Source organism: Equus asinus, chromosome 28 (assembly GCF_041296235.1).
Source record: "Equus asinus isolate D_3611 breed Donkey chromosome 28, EquAss-T2T_v2, whole genome shotgun sequence".
Classification (NCBI taxonomy): Eukaryota; Metazoa; Chordata; class Mammalia; order Perissodactyla; family Equidae; genus Equus; species Equus asinus.
This window is the reverse complement of record NC_091817.1, coordinates 42,713,226-42,733,488: the sequence shown is the minus strand read 5'-3', so window position 1 is coordinate 42,733,488 and position 20,263 is coordinate 42,713,226. Positions and strand designations below refer to the sequence as shown.

The following is a 20,263-nucleotide window of genomic DNA, read 5'->3' as shown; positions in this document are numbered from 1 at the left end:
CATACAAATTTTTTTTTATTGAAATGAGAACTTTTAAGATCTACTATCTTAGTAATCTTCAAATAAGCAATACCATATTTTCAATTATAGTCACCATCCTGCACTTTAGGTCCCCATGGCTTATTTATTTTATAGCTGGAAGTTTGTACCTTTTGACCCCCTTCACTCATTTCACCCACCCTCCAACCCTGCCTCTGGCAACCACCAACTGTTCTCTGTATCTATGAGCTTGAGTTTTGCTTTTTGTGAGATTCTACATATAAGTGAGATTGTATGGTATTTGTCTTTCTCTGCCTGACTTATTTCACTTAGCATAACACCCTCAAGGTCCATCCATGTTGTGACAAATGGTAAGATTTCATTCTTTTTTTTATGGCTGAATAATATTCTATTGTACAAATGTACCCCATTTTCTTTATCCATTCTTCCACTGATGGATACTTAGGCTCTTTGCATCCCAATGCCTACCTCTTAATAGGGGTGAATTCTGATTAAAACTGGGGGGTGGGGGGGAATGGGATACAATGAGAAATGAAGGATGAAAAATTTACTGCAAAACCTCATGTCACTCAGCTAGAACATCTACATGTTTACATTAAAAAAAGACCACAAATTTTAAAAGGCCAGAATTGGCATCAAGAAAACACACAGGAACAAACCCAAAATAGAATGGCTGCAGGAAGAAATTTGGCAGATTTCCATCTGAAGGGCCCTTAAGAGACACACAGGCAAGGAGCTGCGTAGGACCCATTACGAGAAGGTTGGCGCCATATTAATTTTGGCACCGCTGTTCTCAGCTGGAACCCAGTCACCAGATCGCATCTCCACAGGAGTCCATCCTTAATGCAGGCTGGGCCAAGATAATGAGAACTTGATTCTAAGCAAGGGAATTTCCTTATTTCAATGGGCTTAAGCCAAAACCTTTAAAATTATTTTAATGTCATTTTTCTTTTTAATGGGACATGTAAGTACTAGGAAAATTATAGGCATTAAAAGGGTTTCTTTGGACTTTCTTTTTTTTTCTTTTGCTAATTGCCTTTTAGAGAGTAGAACTTTTAACTCATTCTGAATGTTTCCCTCTGACATGAGGAAGCCTGACCCAAACTTCACATTCAGAGGTAAGTCCTCACATTTCTCCCTAAAAAAAACATTCAAGATACTCACTAGTTTGAGCTCAACATGTGTTCTTCCTCCTTAGATGATAAACCACTGATTTCCAGAGAGGTGACAAGATTTATCCACAGCTGTGGGCCAAAGGAAAGACTGTGTTACAACCGCATGAGAGATACGTGTGTTAAGCCATCTGACTGACTACTTTGCACAAAGCCCCATAACCTGTCCATCTAAATGAGCATTGCGCCATTCAAAGCACACCTGTCTGAGACTGATGATTTTAAATGTGGGTTACTGCCTTACATTTTCCTGCAACGATGCTACAAACAACCCCCCAAATCTAAGTGGCTTACAACCAAAAGCGTTTTTTCTCTTGCTCCCAGGTCTGCATGTTGGCTGTGACTTAGCTGGCCTTGGCCGGAGGCTCCACATGCCTCTCATTTTAGAACCCAGGCTGTAGAGGCAACACCCAGAGAATGTTCTTCCTATCATGGAGGGCAGGAACTCAAGAAAGGTGAGCAGAACCAGGCAGAGCCTCTTAACAGCCTTGAATTGAACTGGGACATGATCACATCTGATCACATCCCATTGGCCAAGACACATGACCAAGCCCGAAGGGGGACAATGGGTCAAGGGAGAAAGAATATTTGTTGATCATTAATACAACCTACCACTGTCACAGAATGTAAAACCCTCTGCTGTACAGGTGATATTCTTTTGTTGACCTAGCACATATTTGTCTTTGTCTGTCTGACTTATTTCACTTAGCCTAATGCAACTGCGCATTCTGCTTCTACACTCATCTTATATGGCCTCACTAGAGGGCCACTGGAATTCCTGCCAAAACTCCTGTCTGGACATTGGGTGTCTTAGGGGTTGGAGTCGCATGCATGTGGTTGATGTCGGTGTTATTGGCATGATTGCTGTATTTTTTAGGTTACGGTGTTCCTGAGGGCTGGAGGACATCTGTCCAGCGCACAGCACCAAGAGATGGGATGACACAGGTGGTAGGATTCCCTTCCTCCAACTCTTAGTCCAAAGTCATCTACTCCAAGAAGACTTCAGCCATCCAGGAGTCACCTTTTCCTCCTTTGATGTTCATGGGTGGGTTTTCTCCATGGTGTCTGTTTCCTATACATATGTCACCTCTCCTGCTAGTTGGGAAATTGTAGAGGGCTCTGTCTATTCGACTTGGGACATAGTATAGGGTAGTGCTTATGGGCAGAGTATTGAAGCTCTGCCACGTTTCTGCCACCTCTCTGCAGGCAGGTAATCTTACGTGCTGAGCCCCACGTTCCTCCTTTCAAAATGTCATTTAGTCTGTTTCTGTAAGAAATGCCATTGGGATTGTGATAGGATTGCAGTGAAGTTGTGGGTCAATTTGGGGACTATGGACATTTTGACAATATTAAGTCTTGCAATCCTTGAACAAGGGATGTCTTGCCATTTGCATGTTCTTTAATTTCTTTCATCAATGTTTTGTAGTTGTCAGTGTACAAGTCTTTCACATCTTTAGTTTATTCCTAAGTATTTTATTCTTTCTGATCCTCTTGTAAGTGGGATTGTTTTCTTAACTCCACTATCGGACAGTTCGTAATTAGTGAATAGAAACGTAACTGATTTTCATATGTTGATTTTATATCCTACAGCTTTGCTGAAGTTGTTTATTAGTTCGAATGGTTTTTTGTGGAGTTTTTGGATTTTGAAAAAATAGTTATAAAATTCATACGGAACCATAGTAACTCCCCCAAATTGTTCCATAAATTTAATAAAATTTGAACAAAAATGTCTAAGGAAACATCACCAACGTTGACAAAATTATTCTAAAATTTATTGGGAAAACTAAAGTACTGAGGAGGCATTTTAAATCAAGTGGAAAGGATGGATGATTCAGTAAAAGGCCCTGGAATATTGGCATCCAAATGAGAGGAAGACTAATTTAGATCTGTTTCACACAATATACGATAACGAACTTCAGTTGGATTAACTATCTTAATTTGGAATGCAAAGTTTAACATGTCTTTTAAAAAGCAACAGACTAAATTTATGACCTTGGAATGGGAAAAGATTTCTTTAAGAAGATGTACAAAGCAAAATCCTTTGATGAAATTTTAAAAATATAATACTTTTCAACAAAATGTTAATTTAGAAATCCCCACACTGAGAAGTATTATTTTTATATTACATACAGATATGCAAATGATTCTGACATAGTAATAAATAATAGATACACAACCCAATACAGGGTGGAGGGAATGGCTAAAGGATAAAATAAAGGAAATTCAAAGAAGAAGACACCCAAGCATTTCACAAAAATATATCCATCATTTCCCTCATGGACTTACAATATCTCCTCAGCTGTGTACCAGACACGCGTGTCTGTCTCTAGACTCTCTCTTCTGTTTCCTTGGTCTCCTGGGCCCCCCAAAAAAGTGGTCCTGCCACTTTATCACGATATTTTGATGCACTGAATCTGTGCTGTTCAATAGGGTAGTCACTCTCATATATGATTATTTAACTTTAAATTAAAGTAAAAATTTAATTCCTCAGTCACATTAGCCACATTTCAAGTGCTCAGTAGCCATGTGTGGCTAGTGGCTACCATATTGAACAGCATAGGTACAGAATAGTTCCTTGATAAAGTCTTACTAGACAGCACTGCTTAAATTTATAAATAAGTCTCAGTATCATTACAATAGAGCAAGTCTCCTTTCGTTCTTCATCATCTTTCAAATTGCTCTGCTTTACTGTTCCAAATAAATTTTCAGATAAGTAATTAGGAAAATGCAAATTAAAACAACAATGATATGCCACTCTATAGCAACTACAACGAATGTCGTGTACGTAACACAATGGATAAGTCTGAACATAATGAGAGCCATGAAAAGAGTTGCAGAAGGAGTGTGTGTGTGTGTGTGTGTTGGTGATGCTATGACACAAGTTAGACAAATCTGAAATACACACACAAAAAACTGTTCTATTTATTGTTTTCGGATCTTAGTAATAGCTAATATTTACTAAGCATTTAATTTTTTCCAGGCTCCATTCCAGGCACTTTAAATGTATTAACATTTGACTCTTGCATGCAGGATTAATTTGCTATCCTCTTCCTTAGTTGACTGAAGCATAGAGAAGTTAAGCAACTTGCCCCAGGTTACTCAGCTATCTGGTGCAGAATTGAAGCTTACAACCAGGCTGTCTGGCCTCCAAATCTGCATTCATACCACGGTGCTATCCTGGCCTGAGACCAAATGATACTCATTAGACATGTACGGGAATGTTTCTAGAAAGGGAGAAAATAGAAATGGGCCGTAGGGTTTTACCTTCTGTATAATGTGTGAAAGAGAGAGATTGAGAACGGGAAATCAGAAGAAAAGATGGAGAAAATATTAACATCAGTCATATTAGGGTGGGGCATACATGGGTATCCGTCATTTTCTGCTTCAGTAAAACATAAAATAAGTTTTTAATTAATAAAGAAAAAACAGTGGGTACGTTGTTAGATGGAGTAAGGGTTCCGGTACTCTGATGATGTGCAATTTGCTAACCAGACTTCTGTGTTGCTAAAAGTTACCCCTCCTGATTGGCAGAGCATGATATGAAAGCCAAACGGTTTTGGGGGGGCAGTTGAGAGGGACACAAAGCCAGGGGACAGGAGAGATTGCTGGAGGGCTGACCGAAGGGAGAGGGCAGCCGCTGCAGGGAACGTGGAGCATTTCCGAAAATCAGGTGGATTTCAGAAAATCCTCTGGTGTTTGATGTAATGCCCCTTCCATTTCCCTGGGACAGCTTTCGTAAAATTCACATCCTCCACCTCTTCAGTGGTCAGATTACTTCTTCCTTCGGGCACTTGGAGGAGAGGCAAGACTGGTCTCAGAGGGACGTGGTGTCCGTGACGTACTGCCCCGGTGGGTGAAGATACACCCAGGTTACACGTAAAAGGCGTCTCTTCTTGGCACCCAGAGGCGTTTACCACGGCAGTTAGTGCTTGTAGCCAGCACTGCCGCCATGGAAGCCTCTTCTCCCCTGGCGCCTTCTGTCATCTGATTGGTCCAGCACCCAAACTTCACACCCATGTCATCATGCTCCAGTGGCAGAGCTGCCTGTTAGCCTCCCCACCCCAGCGTCCATGGCAGGGAGCCTCTCTGGCTGTCTCCCCGACGCCAGCTCGCATGTGGGCCTTCTTGCACAATTGCTGTCCTGGAAGCAGACAGATGGGAGTGGTAAGGTGGGGCCTACACAGGCAGGTCTGGGGCGGCTTTATCATGTGAATGGCACACACCTGCCAAATCCCCGGGAGAAGGGGAGTGGGATTCATCCAGGGGAGGGCAGGGAAGAGGGGAGGCAAAAGTCACAGCAGGAGGGAGGTCTTCACTCCATCCTCAGCCTGTAGCTGCTCTGCCCAAGGGATCTATCGCCCCTGCCCCTGGAGCCCCCTCCGCAGCCCATTCATGGCTTCTTTTCTGCCAGCTCATCAGTAATTAGGGGCCAGCAGGTTCTTAAGAAGAAACAAACTGTAAGTCGCAGTCTAGCTCTGGCTCTGCCATGGCCCCTCCTGGGGCACAAAAGGAGATTTCCAGATCTGGGATTGTGGTCAACCTGCACCTGCCTCCAGGCCAACAGCAGGCCTCTTACTGCTTTGCACAATGCAGACGTTGAGCTCCTGAGCTAAGCTTGCAGGAGGCAACACACTTATTTCCAAGCCAAAAAAGCTCCAGAGGAGAATGATAAAATACTGCTTTTTAAGGTATTTTGCAATTGAATTAAGCCCCATGAGCCTCACAGAGGAATGCACCATTGTGAAAGCTTCCACACAGTGGGGGCAGGGCTCCAGGGCCAGCTGAGAGGGGAAGGCACCTGTCACAATTCCTTCCTGCTGCTTTGGCCACCTGCTCCTAGATCCCTGTGCACCCACACCCAAACCCTGCCTTGTGGAAGAGGCACGATAGGCTAATGGTTAACAACTGTCCCTGGGGTCAGATGGAACCGGGTTAGTGCCATCTTAGCATTAGGTCCTCGGTGGTTAAGCTTTCTGAGCTTCAGTCTATTGATCAGAATGGAAACCTCACCTGCTTGGAAGAATTTCTAAAATTAGCCCTAATGTTATCGAGCCCAGGTTCATTTTTCTCTCCACCTGGAGAGAACACGGAGACAAGGAGATTGTAGCAGAGAGGGTTTAATGACAAGGCAGCCAAGTGAGGAAGCAAGAGCATGAGATTCAAATCCGATTCCCCAAAAATAGGGACTCATGGGATATTTATGAGATAGGGGGCAAGGTGGTCTGCAGTGTGGAGGTAGGTGATTGGAGGTGAGGAGAGGTGAGGTCATTGATGACCTGCGAAAGCGTGGTCAGATTCCATGCCTCTTCATAGGACGGTTGTTCACAAAATGGTGGTGTTAGCATGATCTGAGGGTGGAGTTTTTAGCCTCTTGATGTCAGAACGTTGCTTATTGGACATCTGTGCAGGTCCAGTTGAAGGGTTGGTGGTCTCAACTGGCCTGAAGTAGACAAGGGGTTCTAATTCCTGAAAAACAGCTCACACACCCATTACCATGGTGACCCAGGCTCCAGGGAGAAGTTATCTGTAGGAGCCTAGTGGGAGTCAGATAGCACAGTGCCTAAACAGCACAGCTAACAATGGGCAGGGGAACAACTGAAAGCTATAATCAGTAACTGCAAAAGGGAAAAAAAACTTTAGTTACTAGCTACCCAATCATCAATGGCTGTTTGCCAGTTTCACTAAAAGAGTATGTTCATGTGGCTAGCTTTTCTCATTAAGTATGTTGGGGACAATGACTTGAGTTATTTTCCAGTTCTCATAAGATTCTGCACATTATAAAGTCAATCATGGATTGTTAGCACCAGTTTATTTTAAATATTTTTACTATTAATGAAATTGTCAAAGATATGTACATATGTGTGTTGTTGGGGTTTTTTTGAGAAAAATTATCCCTGAGCTAACATCCACTGCCAATCCTCCTCTTTTTGCTGAGGAAGACTGGCCCTGAGCTAACATCTGTGCCCATGTTCCTCTATTTTATATGTGGGACACCTGCCAAAGCATGGCTTGATAAGTGGTGCATAGGTCCGCACTCAGGATCCAAACTGGCGAACCCTGGGCCGCTGAAGCAGAGCACGCAAACTTAACTGCTATCCCACTGGGCCGGCCCCCATATGTGTGTTTTTAAATCCTCATAGATGTATACACATGTATATGTTTAAAGAGACATACATATCTTTCATTTATTCTTTGTTTTTCATTTACTTGTTTACTAATGCTGCATAGTATGTATATGATATACATGCATATATATATAAAATAGCACTACGGCATAATGAATAAGGATGGGGCTCTGAGTAGACAGATCTGGGTCCCACTACTTCTAAAACATCTGAGCCTTGTGACCTCAAGCAAGTTAATTAACCTCTCTGAACCTGCTTTTGCTTATCTGGGGAGACAGTATTCAGAGTGGTTAAGCGGTTCTGCTCTGGAACCAGATTATTTGGGTGTGAATCCTAGGTCCACTACTCACTCATCTCTTTGTGCCTCAGTTTTCCCAGCTGTAAAACGGGAATAAGACTAGTCCCTACCTCATAATGAGGCTGTGAGGATTAAATGAGCTAATAGAAAGTCACGTAATACAAAGAACTTAAATGACGTCCCCAGACATAGTTAGGAAAATGATGATGGTAGAATCCTCCTTAGAGGGTTGTGGTAGGATGAGACGAGAAGATGCACCTAAAGCCCAAGCTCAGAGCCCGGCCCCCAGGTGCTGCATAAAGTGGGAGCTGTTGTTGCTGGTATTTCATGTCAGAGCAGGAGGCGGGGACAGCTGGACCGCACCCAGGCCAGGCTGCACACTCCCAGCACCCCAGGATCCACGGAGGGTCCTGCAGAACCAGGATCTCAGGATATGGGTGGGGGAGATGGAGGGTGGGAAAGGAGGTGCTAATGTCCTGGGAGAAGGGACGGAGAAGGCCAGGCTCTTGCAGGGAGAGAAGCTGCAGAGGCTGCACACACCACACGCTAGGAGGCTGAGCTGCCACTGTCCCCCGTCCAGGACCATTCTGCTAACCCTCCTCCTGCTGCCAAACAGAGCTCTTTGATCCACTGCCAGTCCTTGGGCAACGGAGGCGAGGTGTGCCGGGATTCAGGCGAGGCCCTCGGGTGAGGGCCTGCCGAGCCTGACAGCCAGCCATGCTGGCGCAGGGCCAGGGGAAATGTCCCAGAAGGGTGGGGATGGGCTGGGCCGCCTGAGCCCTCATGCCCAGGAAGGCACAAGACATATCACAGAGGGGCTCCTGCTCAGGTGCTCAGACCCTCCTTGGTGGCCACAGGAGCTGGCACCAGAAGTGAGAGGAGCAGCTTCCCAGAAGCTGATAATGGTGCCCCTGCACAGGTCCTTATGCCCACGTAGGTCAGACCTCACCTTGCAAAGGTGAGAAAGCTAAGGCCAAGCTAAGGCTAGAGGCAAGAAAATGTTCCTGAGGTCACTGGAAAGTCCATGCCGAGGGAAGGTAGACCTTTCAGTCACCTAATCACAGGGTCCCTCAACCTTGGCATTGCGGGTCTTGGGGGCCTACTCATTCTTTGTGGGCAGGGGGTGTCCTGTGCATTGTAGGATTTTGAGCAGCACCCCAGGCCTCCACCCACTTGATGCCAAAAGCACTTCCTCCCCTGGTTGTGATGACCAAAAATGTCTGTAGACATTGCCAGGTGTCTCCTGGGGGCACTTGGCGGCATGATTGAGAACTGCTCCCTGCCTGACATTACAAAGCAGAGAGGTGGGGAGAAAAGAAGAAAGAAGCAGAAGAGAAAAGGGAGGGAAGCCCAGAGGAGAAGTGGGGAAGAGAGGAGAGGGGAGGAGAGAGAAAAAAGAAAGGATAGCCAGTGCAAGCCAGGGGCCTCCCTCTGATCTGGCCCCAAAGGGCAGGCTGTGGGAAAGACACACTTGGGAGCAGCTTCTTCCAGAAACGCCCAATATGGCGGCACTCTCCATCACATTAGGCCTTTCCCCAGGAAGTACTCTTTTGTCAGGATCTGTGCCAATGCTTGCAGTCCTCAGTTCCCCCAAATGTCCCTGCTGAGGGATGGTGACCACCACTGTGTCCTCTGGGGCTATGTATGTTTCCTTGGCCAAGTCCAAGTATCCAAGGTGGATGGTGCTGGATGCATCCAGGATTTGAGCCTCTTGAGGGGCTTCTCCTCTGCAAGAACAGCTAAGCACAGGGATGCACACCCAGAGCACAGAGGAGAGGACAGACATCAGGACAAGCTTAAACTGAAAAAGTACAGGTTTATCTGAAATGCAAATTTAACTGGGCTTTCTGTATTTTTATTGGCTAAATCTCACAACTCAGACCTGACTTCAGTGGCAGAAATGGGAAGAGAACTGATATTTCAAACTCATTCCCTAATCACACCTCTGCCAGGAAGGTCGCCAGCTTGGGCGGGCTGGTTTGACCATCCTGCCAAATGGCAGGGTGATTATATCCTTGGCAAGAAAGAGACAAACAGAGAAAAATCCATCTCTTGGTTGACTTGATGCTGGACAGACCTTCACTGAGGCCTGGGTCAGTGCTAACCATTCGCATGGGTTACTGGATTTTATGTTGTTGACTATCTGAGGAGTAAGACTTCCATTTCTGTTTCTCTTTGTGTGGATTCTTTCTGCAGCGATGCAGAAGCTGAGCCTGCCAGGGATCCAGCCCAGGGCCTCTGGCCACAAGACACAGAGCTGGACTCAACAATGGCTGACACAGACTTCACCACTCACTCACTGGAGGTTTTTAATTCTGCTCTTCAATCTCTGGATACTTTACAACGTTCCTGCTTCAAAAATGAGCACTCCATTGTGCCTGCTATCCCAGGTGAGTCAGAATCCAAAGGCGAACGTGGTTGGTGATAAGGGAGAAAGGACTTAGTCCAAGAAGCCCAGGTGAAAAGAGTTTGGGTTGGCGACACCCAGCACTGAGTCAGAATCCCAGCTCAGTCCTGTCTGTGGGACTTGGGGCAAGCAACATGCAATTGCTTGAGCTTCAGTTTCATTTGCTAAATAATTGGGATAATAATACACACACCATAGGGGTAGTTAGGATTTAATGAGAGAATGCATGAGAAGTAAGTACTCATCAATTGAGCTATTATCTACCTCAAAGGATTGTCGGAGAAATATAAAAGGGATATAAAGTAAAGAAATGTAGTAGATGCTTCATAAAAGGTAATTATGATCATCGTTACTAGCATCCTTTGGAACTGGTTACTCGCTTACCAAAAGCCACTCAAAATTCTGTTCCTTTTGCAGACGGGTTGGATAAACGACTTTGATAAACTAGCTTTTCACCTGGGAGACCTGGCTTGCTGATCCAACCCAGGTTAAAATGACTGAAAATCAATTTGATTTGAGAGCTGTGGAAAAAACAAAATTCATGTACGAACTGATGAGCAGCATAGGCCCTCAGTGTTGACACAAGGCGAGACAGAGACAGGGCCTGCTGTCCATGAGCTTGTCACCTGCTTCCTGTCCGGGGCCACCCGCCTCACCACACATCACCCTTCGTAAGATGGGGGGTCTCCAGGGCCTGCAAGGTGCACACAGGAGCCCAGATACCAGAGCCTGACCTATTTCTCTGCTCCGGGGGCCTGGCCTTAGAGACCCCTCCCAAACCTGCAAACTCAAGAGCATTCTCTTCTGCCATATAGCATGGTTAGTGACCACAAGAAAGGTGGAATGACTGGGACCTGAGAGCTGCGGCTGCTAGAAAGATCCGGGAAGGCCAAAGGTGATTTTGTCCACCTATCTCTTGCAAAGGACAGATGACTTCAGGCTCTGGTCCCTCCCTGCCTCACCACCACCAAATCCCTATTTCCAGGTCCCCATGCTGTTCCAGTCTCAAATGTTCCCATCTAGTCCATCAGCCCAACTCTTGAAATGACACAACCTCTGAGGTCACAGGCATAGGTCAGGCCACTTTGTGTTACCTTGGGAAAGACTCTTGGCCTCCTGGAGCCTCCATTTCCGTGTTTATCAAGTGGGGAGAATAAATCAGTGTTAGCCCTGCCTGCTTACGTTGTTGTATAAGAACCATGAGACATATTAAAGCCAAAAGGGCTTTGTGAACTGGGTGTGCCTTCGAATGGGAGTTGTGGAGTGTTCGCCGTGTGCTAGAACACTGTGAATGTTCTCCGTCTAAGAGGAGGGACATTACTCACTGACCTCATTCTTCTGGCCATTTTTCCATCTGTCCTGATTTTATTCCACCAGCCACGGAAGAGGGGTGGGATTGTCACTGGGTCACTTCCACAGGAAACTGTTCTCCCTGAGTTTTTAGCATAAGTCACCCAGCACCCAAATTGAGGAATCAGGCTGCTTAGAGATCCTCCCTATGGGTTTATTTTAAACTAGCTGCTAAGAATAATCACTAATCATTATGAAAGAGAGAAATCCCATGGCTGCTTCGCGGGCCATGTGGAGTTGCCCCCATAAGAAACAGCATCTTCTCAGACCGTGCCTGCCCCTGAACACATCTCCCTTGAGTTTTACTCTCTCTCATTCTCTCTCTTCTCTTCATATGTTGTGAACTACCTTCCTAATCAATGAGCCTCACGGACCACATACTATTACCTCCAATTGAGCTACTCTGGAAGATGCTTGCCTATTTTTTTTAAATACAGCCCACATGGAACTCCTATAAAACACTTAACCTTCATTTTAAGCCAGATCTGAACATGCCCTCCAAGTTTGGTGCTTTCATATAGCAAAAACTGACTATGTGCCAGGCATTGTGCTAATATCTTGTTTAATCAACAATGTTGTCTCCAAGGGTTAGATACTATTATTATCCCATTTTATAGATGAGGAAAATGAGGCCAGGAGAGATTAAGCAATTTGCTCAGAACTAAGAGCTAAGAAGTAAGAGCCAAGATTCAAAGGAAGGCCTTTAAAACAGTTCCCACTAGGAGTGCGAATTAACTCACAACGCTTATATGTGGACAGAAGACCTACGAGCTGGTGCTGGGGTTGTCCTCGTCTCACAGAGGAGGGGCAGCTCGGGAGCCTGCAGTGTGATGAGTTGGATAAAGAGAGATGAAAGATGCCCTTGGACCTCAGCATCTGGGAGGGGCCTGGGAGCTGCTGTGACCCAACCTCGAGGCAACGGAAGAACACTCCATGTGTGTGATTATGCATAAGATTGTTTCATGAATTGCATAGCTCACCTGTCACAATATCTGCCTTCATGAGGTGTCTTTCATCTTGAATCCCCAAAGCAGGTGTAAAAGCTATAATTAATTGTAATGATTGTTGTGTTTTTTAATAGTCAGCTGCTATGATGTCCCTTTGACAGGTGAAGGTGCCGAGGCTTTGGGTCAGAGAGAGATACCCTAAATGTGGAGACCCAAGATAGAAACTAGCCAGGCCTTCCCAGCTTTGGGAGCAAGACTCACTGCAAAGGCCTTGTAGCCTCACAGGAAGCCTTATTGTGTCATAAACAAAGAACTGCCGTGAACCCTAAAACTCTATCTCCTCCTGCCTTTAGGAGGAGTTCACATTTCTTTCTGGATGGAGGAAAGTGGTTACTTTCCAGGCATTTTAAAACACTTAGGTGTAAATGGTCCATTAAATTATAAAGGGAAAAAGGGATCAAGGTTCAGGATGCTACTGCAGCCCCCATCAACCTCACTTTGCTCATTGATAACACAAGGGCAGGAGTCATGAGAAATTCTACGTCACAATGATTTTGTATCCTTTTATGGGACGGTCAGTCAGGTGCAGCCATAAGAGGAGACAAGGAGAGGCTCAGGAGAATGAAGTTATTATACCCACAGGTGCTGGGAACAGGAGGCACAGCATGTCACGCAGGGCCACATGGAAAGACACCAGGGTGTCCAGGAGGCACCAGACAGAAGCAGGGTGAACGCTTAGATCACAGCCTTTTTGGGGTTTCTATGGGAAAAGCAAGGCAGGACAGAGGAAACAGTTTAGGATGGATGAGTTTGAATAATTTCAGTGGGGTTTGGGCTCTAGGAGTGGTCTCTATTTGCCTGGTACCTGGCCCTGGGATGATTAAGGCAGAGGAATATGCCTCCTGGGGTGCATGGACAAGAGAGAGGAGGTCTGGCTATGAATTGGTTAGTTTGCATATCAAACACTTGCTGCACCCTTTGCTTCCTCAAAAAATTGGTTAATCCAGAGAGGAACAGTCTCTTTCCAGCCCAAAAGGTTTTTTTAAGATGTCAACACATTATAATATACAGAAAATAAAAAATATACATACAATACAACAACTAGCTTCCATAAAACACTGTGTGTGTGTGTGTGTGCGCGTGTGTGCGTGTGCTGGGTTGGGAAAGGTAGATTGAGGTTTGGGAAGAGAGTGGAGAGAAACATGAACTTCCTTACCTTCTCTTGGAGGAGTTCATAGGATCTCCCTGCGTGAGCGTCTCTTCTCTTCTTCCCTTTGCGTTGACTCCAGTGACTATATGTTTGAGTCCAAGACAGTCTGAGATACAGAAATGATGACAACCTCCGCCATCATAAGCTGCATAGAGAACACCTTTGGTTAGGCTTAGAGATCCCTTTGGATTCCTCTATTGTCTTGCCCTTTCATAGCATTCTAACGAACCTGGAATATTCTTCTAGTTCTTTTCTTCAGATGTGATAATTCTAAAAATTTCTGTCACCATGACCACTCAATGTAGCTACTTGGATTCTCAGTGTAGCCCTGTGAGGTAAACAAGATTTGTCCAAAGGCATTATTAGTAAATGGAAGAGCCAGGATTCAAACCAAGGGTTTTCTTCTTCTAAAATTACCCCTCTGTGTGTGAGCAGGACAGAGATGAAGCTTGGCTGAGCAGCCATTTCTCAGGAAGTCATGAAGTGGAAACTCACCTTTGGAAAATAAATTTTGCAGAAAGAAACAAGGTGGATCCTTGGAGCAGAATAATGAGAATCTTTTAATAATCAGAAGGTTCATCGTGGGAGTCGATCCATAGATGCCTAACCCCTCTTCACTTCAATTCCTAGTTATGTACTCTGGAAAAACTCTTATTCGTGTGCACAGAAAACGTGGACAAAAATGCCATAGAGTCATATTTCTAAAAGCAAAATAACTACCCGGAAACCAGATAACTGACAATTACCCCATTACCATCAACAGAAGAATAAATAAATGGAATAGGACACTACATAGTGGAGAAAATAAGTGAGCTACGTACAGGTAGAGGCACCAACACGGATGAGTCTTAGGAACATAATGATGAGAAGAAAAAAAAACATCATGTAAGATAATATGGAATATACTGACATTTTTACAAACCTGAAAAACAAGCCCCCCCAACCAACCCCCGTGCCTAGCTGAGGTGTAGCTACATAAGAAGCACAAATCTGAAGAAAAACAAGAGACTGATAAACCTAATATTCATGATAGTGGTTACTCAATAAGGGAAAGAGAGGGGCCTTGGGAGGGAATGTTTACCAATATTGGTTTATGGGTCTGAAGACATTGTTTTACAGGCATTTTATATTCAGTTTCATGACTAATGTATAGATTGCATATATAATTTTGTATGTCTCAAAAATACATATTTCAAGAGAGAAGCCTCCTAGCACAAATGGCCCAAAGGCAAACTGTTAGATTCAATGAAAGTAGATAAACATGAACTTCAAGAAAAATACAAGGAATGTGGTGTACTGGGGGAGAGGGGCCGCCCAGGAGGAGCTTAAGAAAAGGAAAGTGAAGAAAAAGATTAAAGTAGGAAAGCTGGGAGAATAATCATCTGTGGGTGTTGATTTTATTTCTCCTTTCTCCATAAGATGCTTTCTCCTTACATCCTCTAAGATGTTTTTTTAAGGACTCGTGGACAAGGGAAAAACGGGAAGTCCCCTCCCACGATGTGAGACTTACCCACTTTCCTGCTGGCGATTACATAGGCTGGAGAGGGAACCGAACTCAGGGTCAAATTCCCAGGGCCCTCTTCCTACTCTGAAAGTGTGGCCTGGTCGAGGTCTTCATGCCTCCCAGTAGTGGGGGGGCATGTGAATAAGACAGATGTGAGGTCATGTTGTAGACCGTGAAATGCCCTGCTTCTATCCAGGTGGTCGGAACCTTGAGGTGACCCGGGATCCCAGCTTGCACGCTCTGCCCATGAAGATCCAGGCCTCCTTTTGCTCACCTATTTTCCGTTTCATACCAGTTGTACTTCTTCAAATTTTGGGAAGTTAGAGTTTGAAAGAGGCAGAAGTAAATTTCCCCCCAAACATTAAGACTGAACCCACAACACAAAATATCCTAATACGAAGTAAAAAGAAAATCATCCGGATATCACAAAGATCTGTTATTGAGTATCTTAAAACGTTTATGTTTGGATTTGGAATTAATGTTGTTTTGAAGTTGTATATGAATTCGATATCCAGTTAAAATGCATCTCAAGAAGAATACTAATGATGCTAATAATAATAATGGCATCTATTGTTGGGTAATGCCAAGAATGTGCCGCACACACACTGATGGACTCACATATGGCACCCTAATTATCTTCAGAGCAGTATTTTCAGGTCAGTACCATTGTCCATCTACTGATGGGGTTGGGGGGTGGGCACTGAAATGTAAAGCAACTTTGCCCTAGAACATTCGACATTTGAAGCTGTGCTGGGATTTGAACCGTGGTCTGTCTGGCAACGAAGACACTCACATTATATCCAAGTCCTGATATATTATTTTCCAAAGATTTAACAGCCAGGAGAATGTAACAGCCAAGCTGAGAATAACCCTATTTTACGAAGGGCTTCAATTTATTTAACACATTCACCTACTCATTCCTAAGCATTTGCTAGCTGCCTGCCTTCGGCTCCAGCTCTGAAGTGGGAGGGCAAATGTCTGTATTTCAGCAAAACCATGGATGGAAGGAAAAAGCAGATCTATTCTGATTCTGCTTGCCAAGCCAGACGTTCCCTCCAAAAATCAAGAGTTGTTACTATTGGCAAAGGGCATTAAAAACCCAACGGTGCTTGAGTGGAGTGGATTTCGCATCAGCTGCCTTCCCTCCCGAGTTCTCTGGGCTGCCGTCTGGCTTTGTTCCCAGAGAGAGGGTAAAGGCTGCGCATCCAGCACCCCTCAGTCCAGCCCTGGGATGAGGCGCTGACCATGGGGCTTTGCATGGGGTCCACAGCCCAGCTCTGAAAGTTAGGGCCTCCCTGGGCACCTTGCTAAAGAGGAAACCCGGACTAGAGAGGGGAAGACATTTGGCCAAGGTGGAACAGCTCTCAGGAGGCCAGGAGAGTTAGCCTGTCTGCTCCAAAGCTGTTACCATTTACAACCCAGCAGGCAATCTCTCCAAGGTGGGGCATCTCACCCAAGGTAGCCTGCACCCCTCCTGGCCCTGGGGATAGTAAGGAGTGCTCCAGACATTTTTGTCTGTCACAGAAATGGGGGTTGGGGGCTGTTGCTGGCATCTGGTGAGTAGAGGCCGGGGTGCTGCTGATCATCCCACAATGCATAGGACAGCGCCTTCCCCCAGCAAAGAATTGTTCAGCCCCAAATGTTGATGGGGCCAAGGCTGAGAAAACATGGGCTAAGTCTGGCATTAAGGAGAGAAATGGGAGAGAGTTGAGTCCTCTATTGGAAAGGGGACCCTATTAAGAGCAACCTGGGCCCAGCCTGCCTGACTTTTAGTAAAGTATCCTCTAGGCCGGATAGTTCAAAACACCCAGAGACAGTAGAAAACTCTGTGCTCCTTCCCAGATCTCTCTCAAGGGGCATACGGCTTTGAGGACCTGTCAGGTGTGGGGGAGTGGAGATGGGAGTGGAGGGAACCGGGTTCCTTTTCTCCAGATGTGATCACTGATTACAGACAAGGGACACTGAGTGCCAGTCTGCATCCCTAGGGAAAAGTGCCGCTTCCCAAGATTCACTTCTCAGCGTCAGAGGGAGCGGAGCGTTGCCTGTGAAGGGTTAAGCGCGCATCTTCTCTTGCTGGCCTGTCTCCCAGGCTAAGCGAAGCCTGCTTCATCTCATATGGATGTGAAAGACGAACAGGGCAGATTGAAAACAGCTGTACACCCAGTGAATGGGCCACATGGCCACACTGCCATGCCGAGGTTTAGCTCCATCCATGCCCTTTTGTTTGACTTTGAAGGAGCAGCACAAATAAATACAGTAGGTTCTGTTTAAACAAAGGACTCTGATCAATAGAGGTTTGTATAGCTTACGACCTTCAACCATAAACAGAAATTTGAGGTAAAAATCCACAAATCCCAGATCAATTACCAGATTATTTACCCTTTTGCACTGCTAATGTTCCAATCTGCCTCGCATATTAAATAGCCGGGGAAGAAAAGGATTTTTGTTGTAGGGCAGAGGGAGTGCTGTGTGGATTCATGAGTCGTGGCAATCAAAGTGTGGACCATACTTTCTCTATATAAACCCGGCTGCGGTGATGGTGCAAATCAGCTAAGACAAATTTTAAATTCCAGGACTTGCCAGCCGTTGTTACCAGTAGCTTTCAAAATCTCTTTTTCTTTTTTTGAAGGGACTTTAACCATCTGCCTGAAACTGTTATTGCATTGTGGTTTGCTGTAAACGAAAGTTCATATGTGAGGGGCTTCAGTCCCCACTCTGGTCCTTGGTAGTTGTGAATCCTGGAGAAAACCCTTGCCCTGGGTTGCTCTGGGCTCAGTTTCCCCAGGTGTAAACTTGGGTTTGCATGTTGTTTAATCTCTGGAAACCTCTGTTTTCTCATCTGTAAAATGGAAAAAAACCAGTATGGTTGACCTCCTGGTGTTGCTATGAGAATGAAATAATGGGCAGCGTGTAGAAGCATAGCCCACGTCTGGCATACAGGAAGTGGCGCTCGGTGGGTGGGAACTACTGTGTGGTCATCATCGCCATAATTCTCAGTGTCCTTTCTCCTCTGATGTCCTGACTTCTGACATGTCCATATTTCAGGATGAACTCTGAGTCAAGGGCTTGGTCGAAGAGGCTGGGAATGAAGAACTGGGGACTATTCAGGAGAGGAGTACGGAGTGCCGCTAGGAAGAGAGGAGAAACATTCTCCTAACAAGTCACCCTGAAGACCCTAGCAGGGAAAGGCAATGGATCTCTTCAGACCACCCCACATCCTCTCCTATCCACCCATGGAACTCTTCTGGCTTGAGTGTTAGCTCATCAGAACCTATAGATCTATTCCCTGCAAAGAAAATGGCTTGGGTGCCCCCTGCCCATGATAACCCTCTGTGGGATTCTGGCTTCAGTGAACACAATTCCCACCCCATCTGCTGAGCTGTAAGTCCCTCCGAGGGCAGGACCTATGCCCATCTTGTTCACCTCTGGTCTTCAGCCCCTAACCCTCTGAAGGGCCCAGAAGAAGCCTCAATACACATTTGCTGGATACATGGGTCCTTAGGGCTCTCTCCCGTCGCCCTCTAGCCTGCATCATACATTCAAATGTTTCCCTATTATCCCAACCCCTCCTCTTTACTGCTCTCCTCTGGCCTCCCAAGCCAACACAGAGAAAACATTTGGACTTATCCTCTTCTCCATGTTTCTCTTCCTTCCACCCACAATATAGGAACAACAGAGAAAGAAATCTGTGCCCGGCACTGTGTTGAGAGTTTGACATGTATAGACTTGTTAATTCTCAGAGCCACACCATTTCACCCACATTTTACAAATAGGGCGAGTGAGTGTTCAGAAGATACTTCATAAGCTACAAAGTGACAGATGAGAATCTAAACAAGGTCTGCCCGCCGCCTAACCATTAGGCCAGTGGTTCTCAAACTTAAGCAGCATCAGAATGACCTGTCAGGCTTGTTCAAACACAAGTTACTGGACATCATTCCAGAATTCCTGATTCTGGAGGTCTGGGGTGGGGCTGGCGAATGAATGTGCATTTCCAATAAGTTGGTAGATGCTGTCGCTGCTGCTGTTACGGACAACTTTTGAGAAATATTGCACTAAGTGTACTTCTTCTTTGGCCAAGTTTCTGGCACCCTTTCCATGAGGGAGCAGGGGCAAGAACCCTCACTGTGCGCAATGCATTCCAGCCTTAAATTTCTGGATATCCAGTGGAAGTCACTTGCATCATCAAATGGAAGACAAGTTAAATCAATGACCATCATTTTTCTTCTTGCGTTTTACTGAGAGAACCAACTTTCTTTGGAAGCATCTGTGTCCTACAATTCATCCTCAAGAATTATACATAAGTTGAACTAAGACTGAAATTCTCATTCACCAAGTCTTGTGAAACATTTTTTGGATTAAGGAGTAGGGGATGGGAGGGAAGTCCGGGGGGTGAAGAAAATTCTTCCAAACTAACCAAGAGGTCTAATTAGAGCAGAGGTTGACTGTTTCTTTATAAGAAAAGCAGTTTCTTGAGTTATAATTATTCTACATATTATAGAATGTGGAAAGTAATAGGGTGAGAGAGAAGGAGTAGAAGCTTGCATTCCTTAGTAATGAACTACATAAGCAGTAAAAGCTGGAGTTAGAGTATTTTTTCCAAACTTTTACTCAATAAATATCCTCTCTCCAAAGTATCACAAATTCCAAATAAGCAGCATGTGGATTCATGAAATCCATTCATTTCTCCATTCATGCATCCCACAAATATTTATTGAAGCCTCTCCTCTGTGCCAGCCATCTGCTGGGTGCTGGGCCAGGGGAGGGAAATGTGGGGGTGTACAATTCTGGGATGTTGATGTTAAGAGAAATAAGATATAGGCCATATCTTTGAGGAGCTCACAGGACACTGGGAGACAAAGAGTCAAGGAAGAGATGTCTGTGCCTTTATAAGTGGGTTGAAATTTTGGGGAAGAGGTTTCTAGACAAAGGGAATAGCATGTACTGATAGAAGCTTCAGTAGATTTTGTTGGTGCTCCATCCAGATCCTCTTTACCAGGCCGTTGCATCTGTCCCCCAGCTGCTGTGCTGACTGCAAAGGGCTCAGAGCTGTTCCCTTCTCAGCTAACTGGAACCTTCTTGCCAAGAAGGTTATACCATCTTCCTTCCCCCCTCCCCACCCAGGGGGAAGCCCACTGACTGACTGGTTGACACAGGAGTGTCTTGGGGTAAGGGTCCATCTCCAGCTGGGCCAACCCTTTGTTGTAAGTCTTACTCCAGAGCTTCTCCTGGGATCAGGCTAGAACTGGACTC

General features: G+C 45.3%; 1 long non-coding RNA gene across 1 annotated transcript; it reads left to right on the top strand.

The window, feature by feature from the left end:
* Positions 1–1,293: 1,293 nt before the first annotated feature.
* Positions 1,294–19,658, top strand: LOC139042386 (uncharacterized). Its single transcript, XR_011499083.1, has 5 exons — positions 1,294–1,399; positions 1,497–1,627; positions 2,050–2,217; positions 9,792–9,985; positions 18,059–19,658. It is a non-coding gene; the product is annotated as an uncharacterized lncRNA (long non-coding RNA).
* Positions 19,659–20,263: the final 605 nt, after the last annotated feature.